Genomic DNA, 26,945 nt, shown 5'->3' with positions numbered 1-26,945 from the left:
TAGTCGATGGAGAAGTTTACAAAGAAGAGCTCAATGGATTTCTGAAAGCCCGTATTTCCCCTGCCTAATAAACATTTGAAAGCTCATATTTTGAATTCTGCACATCTGAATTCTGTACGCCAGGGTCTCTGTTCAATCCTTTGTCATCATCAGCAAATGCACATCCAATTCAATGCTTCAAATTCAACAGGATACACATATTCGTTGATAAAAGCCTGGTTTTCTACTCAGTATATTGTATGGATTTTCATGGGTATCATTGTGAATAATCTCAAGGTTCTTGTGCCTACTGTCCAGGCTATGTAGGCAAAGGTAGACTATCCTGGGTCTTTAATTCAAAGTGGCTGATCATGCCACACTATAACGTTGCATTCATTACTTCTGAGCAGTAAAAGTCCTTGGAATTCATCACTTCTGACCAGTAAAAGCCCTTGGAATTCATCACTTCTGAGAAACGAGGACGGAGTGGGGAAGGAATCCTGTTGTATGGCCGAGCCTAGGGAGCGGTCAGTAACTCAGAAATTGGAAGCATGGCGTGCTATTAACTGGTAACATGCGGATCCTTTGCAGGCAAGACTCTATGGCAGCTGCAGACCCTGGAACTTACAAATAGCGACAGACATGGATAAGCTGGTGTGTCTGATTTAGATACAGCCCCTGAGGAAGGCCTCGACAGAACTTAGGCAACGGTGGCTCTTCATGTAATAAGCAACAATTATCGGGCCCTTGGCAGTGGAGATGGGGTCGTCGTCTTGGTCTTTGTCACCGTCTGAACGTCCAGCCATTTCATCATTGACTGTAGCTTCTTCTTCGATATGCATTCACTCCTGTCTTCAGCTTTTTCTTCATCTTTTGCTACTGCAACTCCTTTGTTCCTTCCTCCTATCATCCACCTCAATATGCTTCGTTGAGCTCTTCATCACCTCAGCTTAATCAGCGTACTCCAATGTCGACTCATTCCTCTCCTTTGCACATCCTCCGTACGCTTGTCAATCGTTGTCGGCCCCTTTCTCCATTGTCGTTCCAGTCTTCCTCCTCCCTATTCGATCCTTCCTGCTGTCGCTTCATCTGATTCTTCCACTTCATTTTGTTCCACCCCTTTGACTGCAAGTCCTCATTGTCGGCTTAGTTTTGACTATATTCTTATTATCAGCGTTCGTCTCCTCCGAGCTCCGTATCATTCCATTGAGGAAGGTACCATCAAGGAGAGGACCACCACTTGGCTGTCGAAGGCGCAAGAAGTGAAGCCTCACCAGCCGCAGAGGGTGACGTCAGGGGGGGCTCCAAGAGGATTCGAGAGCAGAGGTGGGATCGACCTGCTGCTTCAAGGTCAAGAGAGTGATGCCGTTCGTGAAGAGGCCATGGCCGGTTCTTCGAAGCAAGGCTCCCTCATCCTGATTTAGCACTAGTTCCCCCCTCCATCACCAAAAACGAGCTTTTTCTTCCCCTATTCATGTCGTATCATTTTCTTTAGCTTTTTCCCTCTGCCGCTTTTTCTTGTCTGTTTTTTTTCTTTGCTTTCTGATCCTTGTCCACTAATATGGCCCTTACCCCTCAGACATTCACGTAGGGATTTTCCGTCGACCATTCCAAATCAAGCATAAGGTTATTTTGAGGCTCAAAGGTGATGCCTTTTTAAGGTCTCTAAGGTTATATTGCACCATCTAAACAAGCTCCAGTCAAACCTGCATACTCTCTTAAGTAACCAACTAAGCTTGAAAGAAAATACGAGGCTCCAACATCTAGGTGCAGCACAAGTGCAGTCTCTAGCATAGAAAAGATAGTATTTTCAATTGCAATCTAAAGAGGCATGACTATCCCATCAAGTGTTACTACATGAGGTTTTGTATATGTTCGTAGCATGTTATTAAGATTGTATTCAGTGTGGAAGAACTTTTTCCCTAACTTGTATTGCCCTTCAATGACAACATGGTAAGTCCTTGCAACATCACCACCTATACAGAAAGCTCTTCCAGACCCCTTTATTATGATCAAAGGCACATCATCATCATTCTCTCATCGCTTGTAAAGCTCCTCCAAGCGGCCTACCATCCAAGAAGAAAGTGCATTTAATTAACATGGCCTATTCAATGTAACCACCTTTGTACGGTCATAGTTTCTCACAATGATCTCTTCTTTTGACTCCGTATCTGTAACTACGGACGAACAGTGGACGCACGCCTCACATGCACACACACACACACATCTTTTTGGTGGATTCCACACTTCGGATGCGCAGCTGTACGACATCCACCCCCTCTGATCCTGCGCATCCTCCGGATGGGCCAACTACCCATGATCGTTATCATCAAGATCCACAAACAGATCAATCTCTTCATTATGCATTTCCGGTATATCAACAAGATTATCTGTCATATCATCTGTCTCTTCCATTGAAGTTTCTTCTCGTTGCTCTTCTCTTGAAAATTCTTCCAATGCATAATCCTCATCATCTCTTTTCTTGAAAATCTTGATTCTTTTTCCAGCAATAGGCACTCTAAGCACTGTCCCATCCAATTCTGTCAACTCATATGTTGCATTATCAAAGACATGTCTGACTATGTACAGCCCAAACCATCTTTTCACCATCTTCCGAAGTGCAGTATGCTGATTTTCAAGGCTACTATCAAAGACCAATACCCAATCTCCCTCTTCTATTGCTCTAGGCTGCAAGCGCTGCCTGCTGTCAAACATGTCCTTATTCCTTAGTCTAGCAACCTTCAACCTGTCAATAGCTAGCTGAATATCCTCAGGTCTCCTCTCCAACTGTTGAATCCGAAGAGCTAAAAGCTCCTCTCTCGTCAAATCCTCCTGCCAAGGTAAAACTGACCAAGTCAAAGCACAAGTATCAGTCGGCATAACAGGTTTCTGACCATATATCAACACTGCAGGCATATATCCTGTGGTAACACTATGAGTCGTACGATCAGCCCACAAAGCAAATGGTAGAAGTCTCGGCCATTCTCCAATCCGTCCTCTGCATGCTTTGGCTAATGCTTTCACTATCGGCGGATGTCCTCTTTCACTATTCCCATTTCCCTCTGGATTGTATGCTGTGGTTAAAGCCAACTTGATTCCTAGCTGAGAGAAAAACTCCCTAGCTTCATCTGCATCCAATTCACCACGATCCGCAGTGATCTTACCCACACAACCATACCTGCAGAAAATTTCCTCCAATAAGAACTTACACACTGCACTAGTGGTCTTCGTTCTCAAAGATCTGCCCTCAACATGATTGGTAAGATCCTCTCTAGCTAAAACAATGTACCTCATCTGCCATAGACCCATAGGCATGGTAACCAAATCAACTACCCACTTATAATGAATGCATAGCGGATAGGTCGGATGAAGCTCATCTTGATGACGCACTACTGAATACATCTGGCAGTCTCTGCAAGTCTCAACAAAGTGAGAAACATTTCTGTACATGCCTTTCCACCAATATTTCTCCTTGATTTTCTCATAAGTAGCCCACACTCCTCTATGACCAGCCCAAGGACTCTCATGAAACTCCCTCATCACCTGTAGCTGTGTCTCTCTATCGCAGACAACCCGCAAAGGTAATCCGCCTCTTTTCTTCGGATGCTTCCAAAGAAATCCGTCCTTGAGAAAATAACCATAGCTTTCCTTCTGATCTTCTTAAACTCTTCATCTGTCCATTCATCTCTTTTGCTTAGTGTACTAAGGTACCTGCCAATCTGCAACCAATCTCCAACATAGAGTTCTTCTGTGAAAGCCACAATATCATAGACATGACAAACATGATCAACCATAGTGTCTGAAATTTTTGCATCATCCTCTTCTACAAGTAGAGTCTCCTCATCATCATATCTGGCTCTAGACAACATATCTGCCACTAGATTATCCTTCCTTGCTATGTGTTTAAATTCCGGATTTAATGACTTGATGTATGCAATCCATCTCAGCATGGTTATATCCGGAGTAGAGCAACTCGTGATCATACCAATCAATGGCAAGCAATCTGTCTCTACCACAACAGAAGCTCCAATAAAGTACTCATTGTCACATTTGAGAGCCGTGACAATCCCCAATAGCTCCCTCTTGATTTGTGGATATCTCCTCTATCTCTCGTTTAGGACTTTCGCCCCAAACCGAATAGCATACCTATTTCCATCTGCATCATCTTGACCCACAGCCCAACCTATGCCAATTGGACTAGTGTCAACTGTCAATACAATAGGCTTTCCACAATTATAATCCGCTTTCCTGAGAGTAGGAGCATTCTACAATAACTTCTTCAATTTCCGCATGGCTCTAGTGTGGCTCTCATCCCAATAGAATTTCTGCCCCTTTCGAAGCACTTGATACAAACAATCTGCTATGTGTGCAAAATGAGGTATCCAAATCATATAAAACACACAAGCACCAATGAATCTCCGTACCTCTGAAGTAGCAGAACAATACTCCGCAATCTTGCCTATAGCATTCACCTTATCAGGTGAGGATTTCCTGCCATAATATCCACACATATGTCCAACAATGACAACCTCATTCACTCCAAAAACAGATTTTTGCCCTGAAAGTGTCAAGTTCACTTCTTCTAACTTGGCCAAAATCTTCTCACATGCTGAAATATGATCAACCACAAAGTATCTGCATCCCTGCTCATTTAGACTCTCATTCTTCTCTTCTTCTGCACACCCCTTAATGGGTACATCATCCAAGAAAGGCATGGTAAGCTGAGGTATGTAATCACGAAGGACCTTATGCATGGCATTCATCATATGCGCAACAGAATTAGTGGCACCTTGAGGTAAGGTACACATCCTGACAAGCCCAATAGGAGTTCTCATGGTGGTTATGTCCCTGCTTTCCAAAGCCAGCTGAAACTGATCATATCCTGAATACAAATCACCTAAAGAATAGATGGCACGTCCATCAAATGCCTCTGCAAACTCATCCACAACTGGACTTATACCAACATTCCTGATAGTAACTCTGTTCACTGGCTGCATGTCCTGAATAAATCGGAGAGTACCATTCTTCTTTGGAATTGTAAACCACCTGTTTGAGTATGGTGCAGATGAAGGCTCAAGGATTCCCATCCTGATTTTCTCATTCAATAAATCAATCAGCTTTGGAAGGTGTGCCTTAGGCACTGGAATAGGTCGGAGATTCCATGGAATATGAGGAATAGTAAAAATGACCATAGGAGCAACAATATCAGGATTCACACATCCAATCTCATGTGGGAAAAAAGAAAATCCCCTTCCATGACGCTCAAGCATCTCCTGAAAGCATTGCTTCTCTATGGGTAGCAAGAAATTACCATTTCCAATTTTCAATTCAGCAAGAGTCTCTGCTGAAAACTTATGACCAATATGCTCCGGATTCCTCAAAATTTGCTGTTTAGCAGCCCTCTCTATTTGCTGATCACTATCAGGTGGAAGCGGTACAACAACCGGCTTCACCTTCTTATCCACAGTTTTGTATTTCGTGTCAACCCTGGCTTCATTATACTCTTCTGCATTACACAAATCTTGCTGTAAATCAGCAATTCTGCACACCAATGGCTGAATATTCTCATCCCTCTACTCTATGGACTACATAGAAACAGCCTCAAACTCTGAATGCTGAAATATTTCAGCAGTAAACTCTGTTGGCTGAAAGTTTTCAGCCCTCTATCTCTCTGAAAGCTGATCATAACCAGCTGGAAACTTTGTTTACTGAATTTCTTCAGTACTCAACACTCTTTGCTGAGTTACCTCAGGCTCTGACTCAATCTATGACATAAAATCTGCAATTTCATGAAACATGTCCAGGGACTGCACTAATACATTACTGTGACAATTTTGCATATCAGTTTTCAGCATATCTCCCATCTCTGTCATCGTATCTGCACAAATCACATTGTCATACATCCCATCTATGTGCTCATCATCCTCCAAAATTCCTGCATTTTTCAAAATTTTCTCCTTCTTGCATATATACTGCCTAGTAGCTCTAGGCAACCTAGAAGTCTTCTGATAACTCATCGAACTGTTTGCTGAAATCCCAACAAAACCGGAGGAGAAAACACCGCTGCCAGGAGGCGAGAACTCCAATCTCCTCTCCTCTGTACCACCGTCGTCTCGCGAAACGGTGGTACCTAATGAAAACCCGAATCCCTCACAGTGGGCAAAGGTGCATCTCTGAGAGTATCCCTGTTTCTAACATGGTTCACACATACAGTCATAAACTGAACTGCTCTCATGCCATCTTTACTACAAATCCGTGCATAAGCAGATCCATCATCCATGACCTTTGTTTCCATGTGCATCTCTGTGATCAATGGCTGTCCAAGAATTATAGGATAAGAGCATGAATCCTGCACAAAGAAATGAAAATCCTCCTCTACATCACCAATAGAAACCCTGACACTAGGACAGGCAGCATACAAATCACTTGCAGTGTTATTGGCAGCTCTCATACGCCACCCATGCTCTACATCCATAGGCCATCTGTTACTCTCATAAACTCCACGAACTATGAGATTAATCTCTGAACCATGATCCACCAATGCAACATAAGGCACCTATTCCTCTCCAATTTTTACCATCGTCTCTGTAGTTGCCCTAGCCCAATGGCTCCGCGAAAAGTGACTACGTGGTATCATGACAGGCTCATCAATTTCAACATAATGCATAGGCTGAACCCTCTTCTCTACCCGCGGAAAAATAGAAGCATTTTCAACTATAACCTCATCCTCATCCTCATCCAACTCCCCAATCAAAACTCCCTGTGTATCAGTGGTAGACAATGCATGTCTTTTCCTCTTCAGGACCTCCTGAAACTGATCCTGAAACTCTCTTTTTGAGATGCCCAAAATCTCAGAAATAGTGAAAGTCACCTCACTGCCAAGTATCTTATCATTAAAGATTTTCTTCATGTCTGTAGATGTCTCAATATCGGACATCAATCTAAACCCTGGCTACTTTCTCTCTCTAGGCTCTTGCCTCTTTTCTCTCTTTTGAGCATCTTCCATCTGTCGATCTGGCCCTGATCGTGAAGACGGTCCTGCAGTAGGTGGAGTAACAAACTCACCCCCTCTAGTCTTCTTAGCTGCACTTGGATTTTCATCATCCCTCTTACGATTCTCCTCAACAAGTACATCTGCACCATGAGACTTAGCCAAATAAGCATAAATAGAGTACCTGTCAACAGGCGAGTCCCAACCTGTCTCTGATCTGATGCTAGAGCCTGCACTAGTCAAAAAAGTTTGCTGAATTTTTCCCTTATTTGCAGTCTCCATAGCATAAGTCCATAGCGCTGACTGAGTCTCTGATCCCTTCTCAATCTGGACTCCATATGCAGAAGCATCACCTCTAGCTGTCACATAAGAAGTACGCGCATCCATATCATCCACTAACTTCTTCATTCCACCTTTACCAAAGTTGGTAGCAAGTGGAGCTCCTGTCTTAGTCAACCAAATCTTACCATCTTGCCCCCAATATACCAAATTCTTCCTCCTTGCATCCTGAAAAGATTCACAATCCCTACAATGCTGATGGTCCGTACTATCGCACCAAATACATCTCCGATCTCTCCTAGGTGCACTAGGAGCACTCCTAGGTGCAGTAGGAGCACTAGAAGAAGTAGTAGGCGCAGTCGAAGCAAACTGCTCCTTCAACTTTCCCACCAACTCCGCTTTGACTGACTCCAGTGTCAAATCTGTTATGCCTTTGATTATGTCATCAAGAGAGATAGGCACCGATGGAGCGGATGGTTTTGGAGCAGAAGGTTTAGGCATCGGTCGTGGAACAGGAGGAATAGGTGGAGTGGAAACAATAGGCACTGACATAGGCCAAGAAACTGGCTGAGGAGGAGAAGAAATAACAGAGATAGAAGCAGGCATAGGAGCTGATGATGGTGTAGGTGTCATGGAACCATTCTGTAGGCAAGTCTTCCATATCCTCCTCTTGGTCAAAGTCGAGACTGCATCCTGAGCATCCTGCCAATCCATTTTAAGACCCATAGACTTCGTGCGATCCTCAAGAAGCTCACCCAATTCTTCTTGAAGAGCAGGATCAGCAGCTTGCAAGAAAAGCTCAACTTTTTCAACATCCAATGCTCTTTGTTCAATGGCATCAAGCTGACTATACCTCTCCTCAAATTCTCGAATCAACTCCGAAGCAGCTAGATCTTTGTTTGGCATGTAGACCCACTCTCGGAATGACCGCCAAGTAGCCATACCAAAGTCCTCAAGGAATTATTCTTCTTTCAGGGCCTTCTTAAAATCTTGCCAATGTGTATTTTGATTAAAAAGATCATTCACTTTTGTCCTCAAAGCGGGTATGACAAGACGAAGGAAGTACTTACTCATAAGTCCAGCAGGAACTCCAAAAAACCCCATCTTGATCTCATATGTCTTCAAATATGCTGAAACATTGCGGCCGTCAAATAGCTTCTTCTCATTCTCAACTGCTTCAATAGCCTTAGTCGCGTTGTTTGCATTCTCCTGCTCCGAATAGAGTTGCCTTTGCTATGACAACTGCTGTTGATGCAATTGTTGCTACTGCTGCATATACAATTGTGTCTGCTGATTTTGGAGCTGCATATACATGGACATATTTTGTAAAATATGCTTTAGATCCTCTGTTGAAGTACTTGACGCAGCAGCCAGATGGAGCTGAAGTAGACACAGCTGGAATTGTAGAAGAAGCTGAAATAGAGGCTGAAGTATCTCCCATCCTGAAATTTCTGCGACGCTTTCACGTCGGGTTCACCAAAGATGTCGAAGGGTTTCGAAAGCAATGTCGCAACTTCAGAAGTCCTTGTTAAATTTCAGGATAGAAGATCAATCAAGTGTGACATTTACAACCTTAATCAACATCAACAACTTCAGTTTCACAAAGGAATCAATTATGATTTAATAACCAACTGGTTATTCAAAAACTGAGGTTCTTCACGTCCCTTCTTGCTATTTCAAAAAGAAATTCGCTGGTTGGTACTGTATAAGAAACACCAAGATAATTTGTATGCAGAAGACTGGACTCTTGATATTTTAGAGAGAAATAACAATCTTATTCAGATAGGATAGCATTCCAATTCTGTAATCAAACTGTCTTCAAGTTTTCTATATGTTTGCAAGTAGCTCCAGAATTTTATAAAAGATTCATGGTTCATATTTCAGCATCAATCTAGATAGGCATTGGGTCATTGATCTTTAGTCGATGGAGAAGTTTACAAAGAAGAGCTCAATGGATTTCTGAAAGCCCGTCTTTCCCCTGCCTAATAAACATTTGAAAGCTCATATTTTGAATTCTGCACATCTAAATTCTGTACACTAGGGTCTCTGTTCAATCCTTTGTCATCATTAGCAAATGCACATCCGATTCAATGCTTCGAATTCAGCAGGATACACATATTCGTTGATAAAAGCCCAGTTTTCTACTCAGTATATTATACGGATTTTCATGGGTATCATTGTGAATAATCTCAAGGTTCTTGTGCCTACTGTCCAGGCTATGTAGGCAAAGGTAGACTGTCCTCGGTCTTTAATTCAAAGTGGCTGATCATGCCACACTATAACGTTGCATTCATTACTCCTGAGTAGTAAAAGTCCCTGGAATTCATCACTTCTGACCAGTAAAAGCCCTTGGAATTCATCAGTTTTGAGAAACGAGGACGGAGCGGGGAAGGAATCCTGTTGTACGGCCGAGCCTGGGGGGCGGTCAGTAACTCGGAAATTGGAAGCATGGCGTGCTATTAACTGGTAACATGCGGATCCTTTGCAGGCAAGACTCTGTGGTAGCTGCAGACCCTGGAACTTACAAATAGCGACAGGCATGCATAAGCTGGTGTGTCTGATTTAGATACGGCCCCTGAGGAAGGCCTCGACAGAACTTAGGCAACGGTGGCTCTTCGTGTAATAAGCAGCAATTATCGGGCCCTTGGCAGTGGAGATGGGGTCGTCGTCTTGGTCTTTGTCACCATCTGAACGTCCAGCCATTTCATCATTGACTGTAGCTTCTTCTTCGATACGCATTCACTCCTGTCTTCAGCTTTTTCTTCATCTTTTGCTACTGCAACTCCTTTGTTCCTTCCTCCTGTCATCCACCTCAATATGCTTCGTTGAGCTCTTCATCACCTCAGCTTAATCAGCGTGCTCCAATGTCGACTCATTCCTCTCCTTTGCACATCCTAGGTCGGCCCCTTTCTCCATTATCGTTCCAGTCTTCCTCGTCCCTAATCGATCCTTCCTGCTGTCGCTTCATCTGATTCTTCCACTTCATTTCGTTCCACCCCTTTGACTGCAAGTCCTCGTTGTCAGCTTCGTTTTGACTATATTCTTATTATCAACGTTCGTCTCCTCCGAGCTCCGTATCATTCCATTGAGGAAGGTACCATCAAGGAGAGGACCACCACTCGGCTGTCGAAGGCGCAAGAAGTGAAGTCTCACCAGCCGCAGAGGGTGATGTCAGGGGGGGCTCCAAGAGGATTCGAGAGTAGAGGTGGGATCGACCTGCTGCTTCAAGGTCAAGAGGGTGATGCCGTTCGTGAAGAGGCCATGGCCGGTTCTCCGAAGCAAGGCTCCCTCATCCTGATTTAGCACTAGTTCCCCCCTCCATCACCAAAAACGAGCTTTTTCTTCCCCTATTCATGTCGTATCATTTTCTTTAGCAGCTAGCTTTTTCCCTCTGCCGCTTTTTCTTGTCTGTTTTCTTTCTTTGCTTTCTGATCCTTGTCCACTAATATGGCCCTTACCCCTCAGACATTCACGTAGGGATTTTCCGTCAACCATTCCAAATCAAGCATAAGGTTATTTTGAGGCTCAAAGGTGATGCCTTTTTAAGGTCTCTAAGGTTATATTGCACCATCTAAACAAGCTCCAGTCAAACCTGCATACTCTCTTAAGTAACCAAGTAAGCTTGAAAGAAAATACGAGGCTCCAACATCTAGGTGCAGCACAAGTGCAGTCTCTAGCATAGAAAAGATAGTATTTTCAATTGCAATCTAAAGAGGCATGACTATCCCATCAAGTGTTACTACATGAGGTTTTGTATATGTTTCTAGCATGTAATTAAGATTGTATTCAGTGTGGAAGAACTTTTTCCCTAACTTGTATTGCCCTTCAATGCCAACATGGTAAGTCCTTGCAACATCACCACCTATATAGAAAGCTCTTCCAGACCCCTTTAATATGATCAAAGGCACATCATCATCATTCTCTCATCGCTTGTAAAGCTCCTCCAAGCGGCCTACCATCCAAGAAGAAAGTGCATTTAATTAACATGGCCTATTCAATGTAACCACCTTTGTACGGTCATAGTTTCTCACAATGATCTGTTCTTTTGACTCTATATCTGTAACTACGGACGAACAGTGGACGCACGCCTCGCATGCACACACACAGACACATCTTTTTGGTGGATTCCACACTTCGGATGCACAGCTGTATGACATCGGATATATAGACGCGTATTTTATACTAGCGCAAATAGACGCACTGATACACGTGCTTATAGGGCCTTTCTCTTGTAATGTTAGCATCGTCCTGCTTCTGAGCTTTAGCTTCATACCAGTTTGTGACATAATATGTACATACCAGAATGTATCTATTTTGCTTCTGTCTAGAGGCAGATGAATGGGACCCAGGAAATCAATCCCCCACTTCTCAAATGGCTTTAGGAGAAGAATAAGTTGTAGTGGCATGGCACTTGTTTTGGTTGGTTTCCCCATTCGCTAATAAGCATTGCATCTCTTGTAGTAGTCATAGGCATCCTTGTGGAGGGTCGACCACCAGTATCTTGCTAATAGAGCCTTCCTGGCTGTTGCTTCTACTACAAAGTGTTCACCACATGGTTCATCATGGCATGGTTTCAATACTATGCCGATTTTATCTCCTACAACACATCTTCGCAACACTTCATCTTTGCCTCTCTTGTACAGTGCTCCGTCTAGCAAGGTATAGGGGGACTGATTCTAACAGAATTTTCTTCTTCTCATGTCTTGAGATGCCAAGAGGATACTGTTGAGTTGCCAGGAGGTTGGCTATGTCTGCATACCATGGATGAATTGTGTTGACTAGAAACAAGGAAGCATCATGAAGTCTGGATCATTCTGTTCCTTTTTTGCAGTTTGAGGGATCCGTGACAGATGATTGGCTAGGATATGGGAATGGCCACAGGCTTAGTGACCACTTCAAAATCAAACTCTTGGAACAGGAGCAACCATCTCATCATTCGTCCTTTGACATCTGCTTTGTTCATCAGGAAGGACATGGCTTCATGATCCACGTAGAACTTGAAATGCGTTGATGACAGTAGATAGTGTCGAAACTTCTCCAGTGCAAACATCATTGCTAAGCACTCAAGCTCTATCACTGTGTAGTTCTGATTTCGGTCAGTTACTTTTCGACTTGCATAATAGATTAGTTGATCTAATTTAGAGGGGCCCTTTTGACATAGGACAATACCTAGCCCTTCAACTGATGCATCTGTGTGCATATGGAACTCCTTCGTCCAATCAGGAGGCTGCAAGATAGGTTCTTGGATGAAGCACTATTTTAGGGTATTAAAGGCTTCTTCGCAATGATCAGTCCAAAGGAAATCCACATCTTTCCTTAAAATCTTATGCAAAGGGGTTTCCTTTGTTGCAAAATGTGCAATAAATCTTCTGTAGTAGCCCACATGGCCAAGAAAAACTCTCAATTTCTTGAGGTTTGTTGGTGCTATCAAGGCTGAAAAATTCTCAATCTTCACTGGGTTTATTGTAATCCCTTGTGTAGAGACAATATGGCCCAAAATAACTCCTGATGAGACACCAAATATACATTTTTGGGGGTTGAGAGAGATCCCATACTCTCGGCATGTGTCAAATCATTGCTCTAGATGTCCCCAATGCTTACGGATTAGACTATAGATACATAAGTCATCGCGATACACCTCAATAAAATCATGCAGATGGTTTTGGAAGGCAGCCATCATTACTTATTGGAAGGTGTCAGGAGCATTACAGACCCAAAAGGCATCACTCTATAGGCATAGGTTCCCCATTCTATTGTGAAGGGTGTTTTGGATTGGTCATCTTCCACGATTTGGACTTAGTTATATCTGCTAAATCCATCCAAGAGGGAATAGAGCTCATGGCCTGCCACTGTGTCCAACAATTGGTCTGTGAAAGGGATAGGAAAATAAACATTCTTCATCTTTGAGTTGAGCTTTTGAAAGTCCACACATATTCCAAGTTTCTCATTCTTCTTGGGTACAATCACAATGGGCGAAACCCATTCACTATTAGCCACAGGATAAATGAACTCTACTTCAAGTATGCCGTTGTCTTTGCCTTACAGGTTTGGCATCAGGCTCTAGGTCAATGTGATGTTGGCATACCACTAGTTCTTCTTTTAGAAGATTGAGACCCACTTTCAGGTGACGTTCAGTACCGTCAGTATCCAAGGACGTCACTTGCCTTTCACCTTTCACTTCGCAGATAAATGTCCCACAAATTACTTCTAGATAGATGTCTAACTCCTTCAAGGGAGTAGTATCATCGTCTAATATTTCACTAGAACTAGTGTCCTCCTTATGAAAAGATGACTCATTTGTCTATTGAGATTGCTAGAAGGGTATTAGTGCTTTGTTTTCTTTTGTGTGAGTGGTGATTTCTTTTGAACTTAGGGATTCATCTTCAAAGGATGAGTCTAGCAATGTCACATAGCATGGACCTTCTATAAGCCGTGGCTCTGATGGCTCTGGCTTCTGTTGACAAGGGGCATCATTATCCTCTTTTCTCTAGAATGAATGATCAGGGTGACAAGAGCCACTGGTGAACTTAATTTTTATCCCTTTGATCCATTTCTTATGCAAATTATGCATACTTTTGTGGTCCATTGGTCAACCAAAATGGGACCATGGTCATTCCGTCCAACACCTCGAGATCTTTAGCCTTTGAGGTCTCTCTAGGGATATGAACAAGATCGTACGCTATCAAAGAAACTTTTTCATTCCCACTCTCATAACGTGCTTCATTTTCTTTCTCATCATTTTCATCATCTTCCTCTTGAGGCTCTATCTTTGCTTTTGTAGAGGCTTTGTAGGAGGAAAATCGATCCTCCGCCTCTATGTATGCTTCTACTTCTGCCCCTGTCTCTGGCTCTATCTCTGCTTCTGTCTCTACTTCTGACACTATGATTGCCATGTAACAGGGTGAAAAATGCATCCATGCTTCTATTTTGCTGTCAGAGGTGATTTCAAAAGTCAATTCTAATTAAGGCATGAGGTATTCTCCCATGGACAAAGACTTTTCTTCCTTCAGTAGTTGGCTTACAGTGCGCACTGTTAGGGACTGTGCCTCTCTTTTCTTGGGAAAGATCTATTTACTAACCTCTTCATCTCTTGATGTACCATCTGTTACTTCATTGGAGGAGTCTATTATGACTTTGATGGATGTGGATCCATTTCCTTTTCATGATCCATACAATTTCAACACCACTTTATTGGGTCTTCTACCTAGGGTTAGGGTGCCTTTGAACTCGTTTGTCCTTGTTCTTACTTCAAAAAGCCAAGGTCTTCCCAATAGCACAGGGTATGAGGTCCCATAAGAATTTGGTTTAACTACCAAATATGTTAGTAAATAGTATCTTCCTGCAAGGGTTGTTTTTACATATGGGAGGATGCCCAACTGTTTAATTCTGCTTTGGTTTGCCAATCTGATAAGCCACTGGGTAGGTTGCGTTCCTTGCAAAACTAGATTCTTCATTGTCTCATCTGTCTTTATGTTTACTGATGAGCCTCCATCAATCAATGCATCTGAAATAAAGACTCCTTCTATCCATACACTAGTCTTTCGTGTTCCAAGATCTAGGAAGGCGTTAGCCACCTCCACTTCCTTCGTAGGTTCTGAGGCTCTATTGGACTTTTTTATTGTTGGGGGAGCAATCCTTAGTCTGTGTCTTCTTGTCAAAATACTTTTGAATCTTTTTCAGAAACTGGGGGATATCATCAACAACTGTCGGAAGGTTAGGTTTGGTTTAAAGGTGTATAGGTCTTTGACCAAATCTAGAGACTTTTATCTTCCCTTTTTCTTCCAAGAGAGGCAACATATGCACTTCGCCTTCATGAGGAGGGACTTATGTACCCTTTATTTCCTAAACCTCTAGTCCTGCCTTTGCAACAAGCTCAGTACGAGCCCTAAGCAATGTAATGAAGTAATCACGTATTAAAAGAAGAGTATGAAAAGAAATGTTTTGCACTTTCAAGATGCTAGTTACTAATGAATAAATTTGTTTGAGCATGATAATAATACACAATTGGATTGCATACACCATACGGTATCATCCTAGATGCATAGCACATGTTTGTGTGAGCGATGGCCTACGTTGAGAGTGTGAGGTATCCCAAGCTGTAGGGTTAGAGATTTGATTTTTTGGGAGATATTTGGTGAGATTTATCTCTATTACCTCCTAGATCGATCAATCAAAAGAGGAGAGCTTGTTTTGAATGGTTTTCATGTGTTCAAAGTGCATCTTGGGGCCAATCCTTGAGGTATATGAGAGTTGTAGACGTGGTAATTAGCTGAGGGGCACTCCCTTTGTGTATACTCACATGGTCTACAACACCAATATATTTAGGGACTCCCTCTCTAAGGAGTGTGGGGAAGGATATTCATTGGACTATAAAATCATACAAATAGTGACATAGAGCCAGTGTCGAGGGCCCATTTTAGGTCCCAATAGTTATTGTGGTAACTTCTCTCATCTCAAGTTTCCTAATAGACATGGTCACACTACATATGATTGCTATGCAAAACAATATGATGAAGAACATGGTATTAAAAATAAACAACCACCTTTATCTAGAGATTATTCTCCTTGTGACTACTGAGAAAAGAGTGATCATCTAATCCATCTATATTTCAAGAGGAATTTTGATCTAGATCGTAATATAGCATATGCTGCTACACATAAAAACATTATTGAAGAAGCAAATTGTGTGAGTTATTCTATCTCTCCAGAAGGGATACTTCATGTTCATGATGAATCTCTTTTTATTATTGATTCTGGTACTATGGAAAACATGACATATCAGTCCTAATGGTTACATAATTATCATTATATTCTTGTCAAAGAAATTGGCTTATCTTGCTACTGACACAACTTGTCAAGTCAAAGGTATAGGTGATTTCTATCTTGGTACTCTTTGTTCAACAAGAATTCTGTGTGGAGTTTTACATGTCCCAGATCTACAAAGGAATCTTCTTTTAGTTGTAAGACTTGAGGATCTTGGTCTCTTTGTCCATTTTGACCATAGTACCAAGTGTCACATTGAGAAAGATGGTCAAACCATAGCTATTGCTCCTAGAAATGGTAATCTTTTTTAGTTATCTTTAAATGAAGATGTTGCAAATATTGTTATAGCTCCTGGTGATCTTAACAACAAAATATGGCATCATTACTTTGTTCCCTTTGATTTTTCTAAGCTTATCAATCTTTATTGACACGACCTTGTTCAAGGTATGGAATTCAAAGCTCATCCTCATATGAGTATTTGTGAATATTGTGCACTTGGAAAGTATTTTTGCAAACCCTTTTTCATTTCCACCACAACTCATTCTAGATATTCACTTGATCTTATTCACATTGATATCTATGGACATTTTCCTCCATCAAAATCTCAATATTGGTATTTTATGACTTCTATTCATGACTTCTCAAGATAAACCACTGTTTTTGTATTGGTACATAAATTAGAAGCTTTGTTATCTTTTAAGCAATGTAAAAAAGATGTATAACTTCATACTGGTCGTCGCATCAAGAAACTTCGCAGTGATAATGGTGGAGAATACATGTCAAATGATTTTGATGTTTATTGTAATAATTAGAATATTCATCATGAATATATGATTCCCTACTGTCCTCAACAGAATGGTATTGCTAAATGTAAAAACATGACTATTCTCAATGTCATGCAATGTATGCTCATCTCGGGTAAGTTACTCATGAATAATATCATTTTTAAACATTTTTTACATACAAAAGGGTATAATATAAAGGGGTTATTTACAAATTGAATGGAAAAGGGTTTTGATTTATTTAAGAGAAATTCACAAATAATGATATTTATAAATAGGTCTTGAGAACGCACATGATGTAGAGGATATACATATAGTAACTTCCCCAAGATGCTCATTCATTCTGGATTATCTCGATGTTTCTAGGCTGAAGCGGTCTAAACATTAATATTTATGCAAAATCATCTTCTTGCAAGTGCTTCTTTTGGTAAAATATCGATTACTACTTGGATAGGTGAAACTCCTTCTGTTTCATATTTCCAAACTTTTGGATGTATTGCTTATATTCATGTACCCAAAGAGACTCGTAGAAAACTAGATCCTCTTGGTTTGAAAGTTGTTTTCATTGGATATTCAACTTTTTCTAGAGGATACAAGTTCTATGATCCATCTTCCAAGAAGATAATCATAAGTCGTGATGTATTTTCAATGAGCAACTTATTGGTAGCACATGGTCTTAGGAGAATGCTGGGTGGACATGGTCACTAGAGGATATTGATGATACCAAGTAATTACTCACTTCTTTTCCGTTTCTATATGACATTAAACCTCCTTCATGGTGTCGAGTGAAATTTGCGCGGGAGTTCGTGAAAGTTGCTCGTCGTAGGGGTGCTTTGAGATGGGAGAATGCAATGAAATAAAACTTATTTAGAAGATATTTGAATGAGGAAAATAAATTCTTGATTAAAAATATAAGCAAGATATAAGTTCAAAAGACTTGGATTTGATCTCAAGAGTTTTGGGAAAGACAAGGCTAAATTTTGAATTTGAGAGAGAAGAGAAGAAAGTGGGATGTCAAATTTTATGGAAGAATTTCAAGGCAAGGAGCAACAAGCTCGAACTCAAGCCACTTTCGTTGAGTTGATGATGAGAATTTTAAGCTTGACTTGAAGCCACTCCACAGATCTTGATGACGACTTTCAAAGTAGGCGAGAAGCTTAAAGCTCAACTCAAGCAAATCTTCATAAACGACTTGCAATGGAATCTTCGATGTAGGTGAGGGGCTTAAAGCTCGACCTCAAGCCTTTACTCTTGAATTTAGTAGCAAACTTTGAAGAAGGCAAGGGATACAAGCTCAACCTCAAGCCGTTCTCACTTTATTTGATTCCCTAAGGCTCTCATAGTGTCCCCTTTATATATTTTTTCCTCCATCTTCACACGTTGTGCTTTTCTTTAGGCCTCCCCTAGATTAACTAAAGCATTTAGCTTTAAACTATAAATCTTATGCTTTTCTTACAGATGCTAAACTAGTGTGTTGAATGAGGAAAACAAATTCTTGATTAAAATATAGTCAAGTTACAGGTTCAAAAGACTTTTGAATTTGATCTCAAGAGTTTTGGGAAAGACAAGGGTGGATTCTCAATCTAAGAGAGAAGAGAAGAAGGTAAGATCTCAAATTTTATGGAAGAATTTCAAGGATGATGAGGAGCAATAAGCTCAAACTCAAACCACTCTCGTTAAATTGATGATAAGAATTTCGAGCTTGACTTGAAGCCACTCCACGGATCTTGATGACGACTTTCAAAGCAGGCGAGAAGCTTAAAGCTCAACTCAAGTGAATATTCATAAACAACTCGCAATGGAATCTTCAATGTAGGTGAGGGGCTTAAAGCTTGACCTCAAGCCTTCACTCTTAAATTCGATACCAAACCTTGAAGAAGGCGAGGGATACAAGCTCAACCTCAAGCCATTCTCACTTGATTTGATGCCCTAAAGCCCTCATAGTATCCCCTTTATATATTTTTTCCTCCTTCATCTTCACACGTTGTATTTTTCTTTAGGCCCCCCCAAAAAAACTAAAGCATTTAGCTTTAAAAATTAAAGGTTATGCTCTGACGTGTTGTATTTTTCTTTTGGTTTAAAGCTTTCATATGAAACTTTTCTACCACCCTGCTAATCCTGTATTCAACATCTCCATTGTCATAATGCCGCCATTTTTGTTTATCTTCGTCCACACGGCTCATCCGATGATGCGCCTGCTGTCCGGCTGAGGGTGAATGCTTGCCTTGCATGGTCGAGGCGCGCATTACCTGCGTATGCTGCCTCTTGCTTTATCAATCAATTCACACTGGACTTGAGGGATTAATATGAGACACCATTTGCTTCTCCTTTTGATGGCGCAACATCGTAGAAGCGCCGGTACATGGAATCGACCTCTGTCACATAAAAGGTGAACGATCCTAAATTATTTTGGTCGCTATAACAGGCTTGAAGCCTTTTGCTCCATGGCGAGTTTCCATTAGCTTCATGTTTTCTTCAAACTCTTTTGGAGCAACAATAATGAAGGAGCTGATTTTGTTTCAGATGTCAAGGGCTGGTGCAATGTTTGACAGTGAAAAAGAGTCCTTCATTCTCTCGCTGAACCGAATCGAGAAGAGCGTTGAAGCCAGCCCACTTTCATATGAAAACATCAGACATCGTTTTCCATCCAGATTGCCTGCTGTGAGATCTTTTCTAGATCACGATTGCTGTTGCTTTCTTCCTCCGACAAAGACCTGACTGAGTCTAAGCTGCCTTGCATTTCTTTTCCAAGGGAACTAGCTTGTCTCAGAAAGTCATTGTATATAAGTCGGCCAAAGCTTTTCTGCACGAGCTTGAGCATGGCAAACAATAAAATCTGCATCTAACAAAGAAAAGGATTTTCCCACCACTTTCTTAAACTTCTCACAAAGACACCTATAGCACAAATCCAATGCCTTCAGATAGCATATCTGGGATAATTTTCCATCAACGACTGGATACTCGCTCCCCAAATTTGGTTTGCAGAAGTTAGAGGCATGGACCATTTGTGTTCCACTAAACTTTCACTCTAAGTGCAATTGGTGCATTTGGTCCAATCAGCATGGAAATAGCTCCAACAGTTGATGCAACGGCCAAAAAACATTGAGACTTAGAGATCGGGACGCTGACGTGTATTTTCATAAAAACAAGAACCGGACCCTTCAAAGGTCAGCTTGGGAGCCTGGCGAGCATGCAAATCCATCTTGACATGTTCTACAAGGTCTTTGAGAGAATCAGAGACTTCAAATCCAATGGGGTATTTTACTAATTGGATTCTGCTGTGAGATCTTGGAAGTGCTAAAGTCTGTGATGATTCTTGTCCCGATTGTAAGTTCACCCTCTTCACATTGGTTGTATTAGTATAAAGGAAGCTATCCACTAGACAAAATCCAAGCACCATAAGATGTAATAGAACTCTTCAATTGGAGTATGCAAGTATCTTGTGATTTGCAATGTTTGGTCTCCCTTTATATTGATCCAATAGTACTATCTTGCATGGTAGCTTCCTTATATAACATAGGTTTGATAGGTTCTTTAACCCATGTCCATCTCAAAAGCTAAAAGAGAATAATTGCCGAGAAGCCCCATAAATTCCCTAGCAAGAATATGTTTTGTAACAAAACTTTGTGTCCAATTATTCTTGTGATTTGAAAAATGCAAATTGAATCTATGTGATGCAATCATTCAATCAATGCTTCCACACAAAAATTATGAATGCACTGAAGAAAATGTGTCTAGCCTATCTACATGTGATCATGCATAATGAAAAATGCAAACAAAAAGATGTACACAATGGAAAATAAATTCCTAATGATGCTGACTAATGAGTTCAAATTCTTGACAAAAGCTCCGCCCTCAAGTTCGGAGTAGTGGACGTGCAGCATCACGACAATGGGATAATATTGACTCTTCAAATTAGGATTCACAACCTACACCTATTATTGCTAATGATGACCTTAGCATTGATCTTTATGTTGATCTTCCAATTAATAATGAGCATGGTACTTGTCATGTTTATGATGCTGATATTCTTGAGAATGCTCTCAACATTTATGAAGACCCTGTCTCTTATAGTGACACCATGTCATCCCCACAAAAGGAATAATGACTAGAGGCCATGGAAGTTGTGTATGAATCTTTTCTCTCTAAAGGTACATGGGTTCTAACTCAGCTACCACTTGGACGTATTGCTATTAAACACAACTGGGTTTATAAGATTTAAAAAAAGTAGATGGAACATTTGATAAATTCAAGCAAAGCTAGTTGCCAAAGGTTTCTCACAAATTGTAGGAGTTGATTATCAAGAAATTTTGTCACCTGTTGTTTGTATTCCCAATATTCAGGTCTTGTTAGTTTTTGCTATTGAGTTTTATTTGCACGCTCACCAAATGGATTCGAAAACTGTAACTTTTCTTAATGACAATTTAAAGGAGAGATATACATGAAGCAACCAAAGGGATTTCTAGTCAAACTTAAGGAAAATCTTGGTTGTGCAGACCTCATAAGACTCTCTATGGTCTCAAACAATCTTCATGAGCTTGGTATCAAAAAATTGATCTCTTCCTTACAAAATAAGGTTTTATCTCTTGTTCTTCAAATCCTAACTTATATGTCAAGCGTTGCAATAATAGTTTTGTTATTCTTGCTCTACATGTGGATGATACCATACTTGTTTCTAACAATCTCAACTTCCTTTAACAAGTAAAGAAGGTTTTATCTTCTACATTTTACATGGTCGAATTTGGAGACATACACTCATGTCTTCGTATTCAGATTCAATGCTATCGAGAAAATGGCTTTTTATTACTACAAAAAAAGAGTTCATTGAAGATATTATTTAGAAGTTTGGTTTGGGTTCTTCACATCTTGTTAGTACTCCTTGTCTTGTGAGCTCTACCAAAAACTCTCACTTTCTGCAAAATGATGGACAATTAGCATTACATGAACCTTATGCTAATCTCACGGGGTTCACTATATATATATTATTTATATAACGTGCATTCATGGCCTACTTATAAATATCCTAATCTATGAATTTTTCTTGAATAAAATACAACCCTTTTCTATTCAATATGTAAGTAATCCCTTTATATGACACCCTTCTGTATGTAAAAAAATATATAAAAATGATGTTTTAAATACCCCTTATTTTGAGCTCACGTTATACATACATATATTCATGAGTGACCCCCACGAGATGCTAATCTTATTAGACGTTTTCAAAATTTTGCCTTAAATATTTGCCTGCTGACATTAATTTTGCTACAAATTTTCTTGGACAACATATTGATTCTCCATGTCTTAGACATTTGACTATAGCTAAACAAGTTTTGAAGTATTTGGAAGGCATAAAGATTTTGGGTTGGTTTATCAATGCTAAAAAAGCTCTAATTCTCTACATTCACTTCAACTTTTGGGTTATAAAGATGCAAATTGGGCAAGCTCTCACTTATCTATGCGTTCTACAAGTGAAAATTGTTTCTTTATCAATGGCTGTCTTGTTTCTTGGACTAGCAAGAAGCAATGGTGTGTTGTTCTTTCCATTGCAGAGGATCTAAATATGTAGCTACATCTTTAGTGGCTCCAGATTTATCATGGCTTCAACAAGTTCTATCATATATTGGCCATCCTCCTCTCTCCAGCACACCACTTTGATGTGATGACCAAAGTGCTATTAGTCTTGCTAAAGACTATGCTCAACATAACAAGTCTAAACAATATATTGTAGTGCATTATCATTATGTTCGATATGATTCAGTAAAGAAATGCATGATCATGATTGAATATTGTCCAAGTGATCAAATGATTGCAAATATATTCACCAAAGGACTCAATGAAGCACGCTTCACTCTGCTATTATGCTCAGAACTTGGAGTTGTCTTAACTTCAATCTTTGGGAGTTAATCTATTATGACATTGCAGTGCCATTGTACATACTCCTTGTAGGCACCATAACTTCATATATACACATACACCTCAGATCTCATGGTCATCTTTATACACACATATTCAACTTTACTTCACATGCACAGATTCACTTTACATGCACACAATAATCCTTCTTGATCATGTAGAGTTACAAAGGAGATGAGGCTTTCTACCATATTCCTAAATACAAGTGCAACAAAGTGGATCCAAAGTTTAGTAGATGCGTATTTCCATAATATGGAGTTCTGTTTTGATAAACCTCTCTCATATGCACAATTTTGAGTATCTAGATGTAAGGCTTTCTATCCCATATTTCCAAAAAAAAAAAGCAACAAGCTAGATATGAAGTCCATCAAATGCATCTTTCTAGGATAAGGTAATCAATAGCCACGGTGTTATCTTCGATGATAATAAGATGCATATCAAGTACATAATTGAGGTATGTAGGTCCATCTTTAAGGAATAGTCTCCTTCCACAATACAACTACTCCAATTTGATAATGTGCAAAGCCGCTAATGATGTAGTGGCCCATGATTTTCCTATTGTGCATGATTATAATGTTAGATAGAGAAGATAGGCTATATAGGCTCCACGATCAATTTTGAGATGATCTATCAAACCCTCAGGTTTTGTTGATTGGCTTGATCCCTCTATGCATTATGTGATGGCAAAAAATTCTAGTGAGCCCCTTACTTATCAAGGAGGCTATGAGCATAGATAATAATCACATTTGGAGAGGACCATGCAATTAAGAAGCACCCCTGGTCACCCTAGGCTAGCTTACAAGGCACGCTTGTTGTAAGGGGTTTTAAATAGGAAAAGGGAGTTCATTTTGATTATATATTTTCCCTTCTAGTAAAGATGAATATCATATTCTTGGTTTTTCCCTTGTTTACATAGTTACATTTAGAGCTTTATTAGATTAATATATAAAAAACTTTCATACATAGGGATGGACCTGTATGATGACATTTATATGCAGTAGCCTAAGGGATATGAGGAAAAGGGTAGGGAACACCTAGTATGCAAGTTGAGGAATAGTCTTTATGGACTTAGGCAAGCACGTAAGAAATGGTATCATAACTTTGATGTTTTCATGAACTCACATGGTTATTTCCACATTGATATATATATGTGATATTACATGAAGAAGGCCTATGATGGTAGCCTTATCATCTTGGTGCTACATATTAATGACATGTTAATTTCTGGGAGTACTCAAGATAAGATGGATGCATTGAAGACTCTATTTTATGCTCTATGAGACTTCTCTACTTATCTAAGGAAAAGTACATGCATAGAGTACTTGAGAAATTTGATATGTAGGTTAGTAAGCCTATTGGATGTTTTTTATCTTCTTATATGAATGCTAGTTAAGAATGTTTTTCCCAATCAAATGATGAGAAGGCTAAAATGGCCAAGATCTCATATGCATTCGTAGTGGGCAACTTGAAGTATATTATGATAGTCACTAGACCTGAAATAGCATTTATAATGGGAGTTGTGGCTCATTATATGGAAACACATTGTTAGTAACATTGGCATGCTATGAAGGGGATCATAAGATACCCTCCAAATTGGGAGAAGAAGAAGGAGAAATTTGTAAGAATTCTCATCGGGTGTCCTCGCGTTTAAGCCCCCTTTTGGAGTCAACAGAACCATTATATTTGCAATCTGAGTAGTAGAGAAGAAGTTAATGTTTGGTGCACATTTTTTGTCTACCAGGGAGCTCCAAGAGATCTAAGGCTTGGAGAATGCTTCCGAGTGGCCCCAGAGAAGGATTTTGTTTATCTTTAGAATTTTTATCAATACATAGTGCTTTGATTCATTGAGCTTTATCTTAATCTTGTGTATCTCTTATCTATTATTTTTCTTCTCTCTATCTCCTATTATCTACTTCCTTCTCTCTTTGATCCCCATTGGATACAACCTTTGAACTAAAACCCCTCTGATAATGTGCCAAGAAAAGAGAACCCACAATTCCAAAAGAGAATGTTTCCTCTACCAAAATGATGAAATTTAATCTTCCAAAGGAGAATTAGAACAATACAAAACAGAATGATACAGTTTAGAGCCGTCCAGTAGTACAGAAGGATATAGAGATAGTTATAGAGACATGACCAAAGGTCTAAGGGAGAGAGGTTGCAAAAGTACCTCTAGTGGTAGAAGAAATGTAAACCACTTCTAGAAGAAAGAGGGAGGATTATAGTGGGGGTTACCCCATTCTGACAATTGTTGGCATTGCATCCTAACTATCAAAAGAAATTTAAAAGCATATTGACAAGAAGACATGGCCTAACGACTGCTTCCTCAATAGCAACCAAGTCCAATAAACCCCTAGATCCTGTGAAAGAAGTGGATGTGGCTAACACCTTCTTGGATCACGGTACCCAGAGATTGGCATGTGGATTGAAGGATGCATTATTACAAATGCATTAATTGATGGAGGTTCATCAATGAATATAATGATGGATGTGATAATGAAGGATCTAGGATTGCAAGGTATGTAGCCTACATAGTGGCTTATCGGACTCAGAGACCAAAGTAAAATTAAGCCTTTGGACATTCTCCCATATTTCAAGACACCTCTCACAAGAAGAGATTACTAGGTAACTTATCTAGTGGTATAACCAAATTCCTACACGACCTCATATCCTTTGTTGCAGGGAAGACCATGGCTTTTTGAAGCAAGAGCATGAATGAATTGGCTCAAATAAATCCTAACCCTAGACACAAGACCCAACAAAATGATGCTGAAGTTGTATGGATCACAAAAATGTCATGCATCCACTTCCATTGAAGTCATCACACACCCTTCCAATGAGATGACAGATGGCACATCAAGAGACAAGGAAGCTGTCAAACAGATCTTTCCAAAGAAAACAAAGACACAATCCGTGACAATGAGCACTATAAGTCAACTTATAAAAGAAGCAAAGTTATTGTGGATGAATACGTCTTGCTTGAACACAAAATGACTTTAGAAATCACATCTGATAGTGAGATAGAGGCATGGATGTATTGTTCTCCCTATTACATGGTCGTAACAAAGACATCAATAGAGCAAGAGACAAAAACATAGCCAAATATAGAAATAGAGTGAGAGATAGGAGCAGAGGCAATTGCAGAAGTAGAGGCAGAGGATATAACAGAGAATATATTGCTCTCTTACAAAGTCTCTACAGAGGCAGAGGGAGAGTCTAAAGAGGACGATTATGACACTATAGAAGACAACTATGAGAGCAAACTCAAAAGATCCATCCAGCTTGAAGATAATTCAAATGATAAAGAAGTTACAGAGGCTACAAAAGCCAAAGATTCCATGTTTTTAGATAGAATGACTCTAATACCCTTTGGACTAGCTAATGAGTCACATCATATGCAAAATATCCACAAGAAATGGATTAAGAATAACAAGCCTTCCTTCAGTAGTGGCTCTTGTTGCCCAAAGTTACCCTTTCTCAAGAGAGGATGATAACTATGCACCATGCCAACAACCACCAGTTCTACAACCCAAGCATAACTCCAAAGGTTCCTATTGTATGATATTCCTAGATATATCCTTGAAAGACAATTCCTTGAGTCAAGAAGTAACTCATTTCCAAACCAAATCCAAAATAGAAATGACACCCTTTCAAGATCCCAAAGAGCAAGCATAGTCCTCATTGAAAGAGGAAGTCAATTCCATTGGAGCATGAGAAGAGGAGACTACTCTGATCTCTACCCACAAGTAGTTTGTGGGACCTTCATCCACAAAGTGGAAGGTGAAAAGTAAGTAATTTTCATGTGGATATAGATGGTATTGAAAATGACCTAAATATGGATATCAATCTTCCAAAAGAGGAGTCATCGGTGTCCTACATCACCTATTGAAGGAGAATTTGGACGTGTTTGCATGGTCTTACAAAGATCTAAAGGGGATTGATCCCATTGTGTGTCAACATCACATCAACCTGAAGCTTGATGCCAAGCTAATGAGACAAAGACATAGGCACATGAATCCAAATTACTCAACCCTAGTGAAAGCCAAATTGTTGAAGCTCCTTGAAGTCAAGATTATCTATCCAATGGCCAATGGTGAATGGGTTTTGGCCATTGTAGTAGTACCAAGAAGAATGGAAAGTTGCAAATATGTGTGGACTTCTGAAAGCTTAACTCCAAGGCTAAGAGGATCATTTTCCTATTCCTTTGATCGACCAAATATTAGACATAGTGGCTAGAT

General features: G+C 40.1%; 2 pseudogenes; both read right to left on the bottom strand.

Annotated features, from left to right (window-relative positions):
* Positions 1-10,806: 10,806 nt before the first annotated feature.
* On the bottom strand, positions 10,807-11,406 carry LOC148038252 (3-hydroxyisobutyryl-CoA hydrolase 1-like; annotated as a pseudogene).
* Positions 11,407-19,095: 7,689 nt separating this feature from the next.
* On the bottom strand, positions 19,096-19,935 carry LOC148038251 (hydroxymethylglutaryl-CoA synthase pseudogene; annotated as a pseudogene).
* Between the last annotated feature and the right edge of the window lie 7,010 nt (positions 19,936-26,945).

The sequence above is a fragment of the Lygodium microphyllum genome, chromosome 3, assembly GCF_053477565.2.
Source record: "Lygodium microphyllum isolate KBCC chromosome 3, Lygodium_microphyllum_v1.1.10, whole genome shotgun sequence".
Classification (NCBI taxonomy): domain Eukaryota; kingdom Viridiplantae; phylum Streptophyta; class Polypodiopsida; order Schizaeales; family Lygodiaceae; genus Lygodium; species Lygodium microphyllum.
Note: the sequence above shows the minus strand (reverse complement) of the source record. Positions and strands in the feature narration are given on the sequence as shown.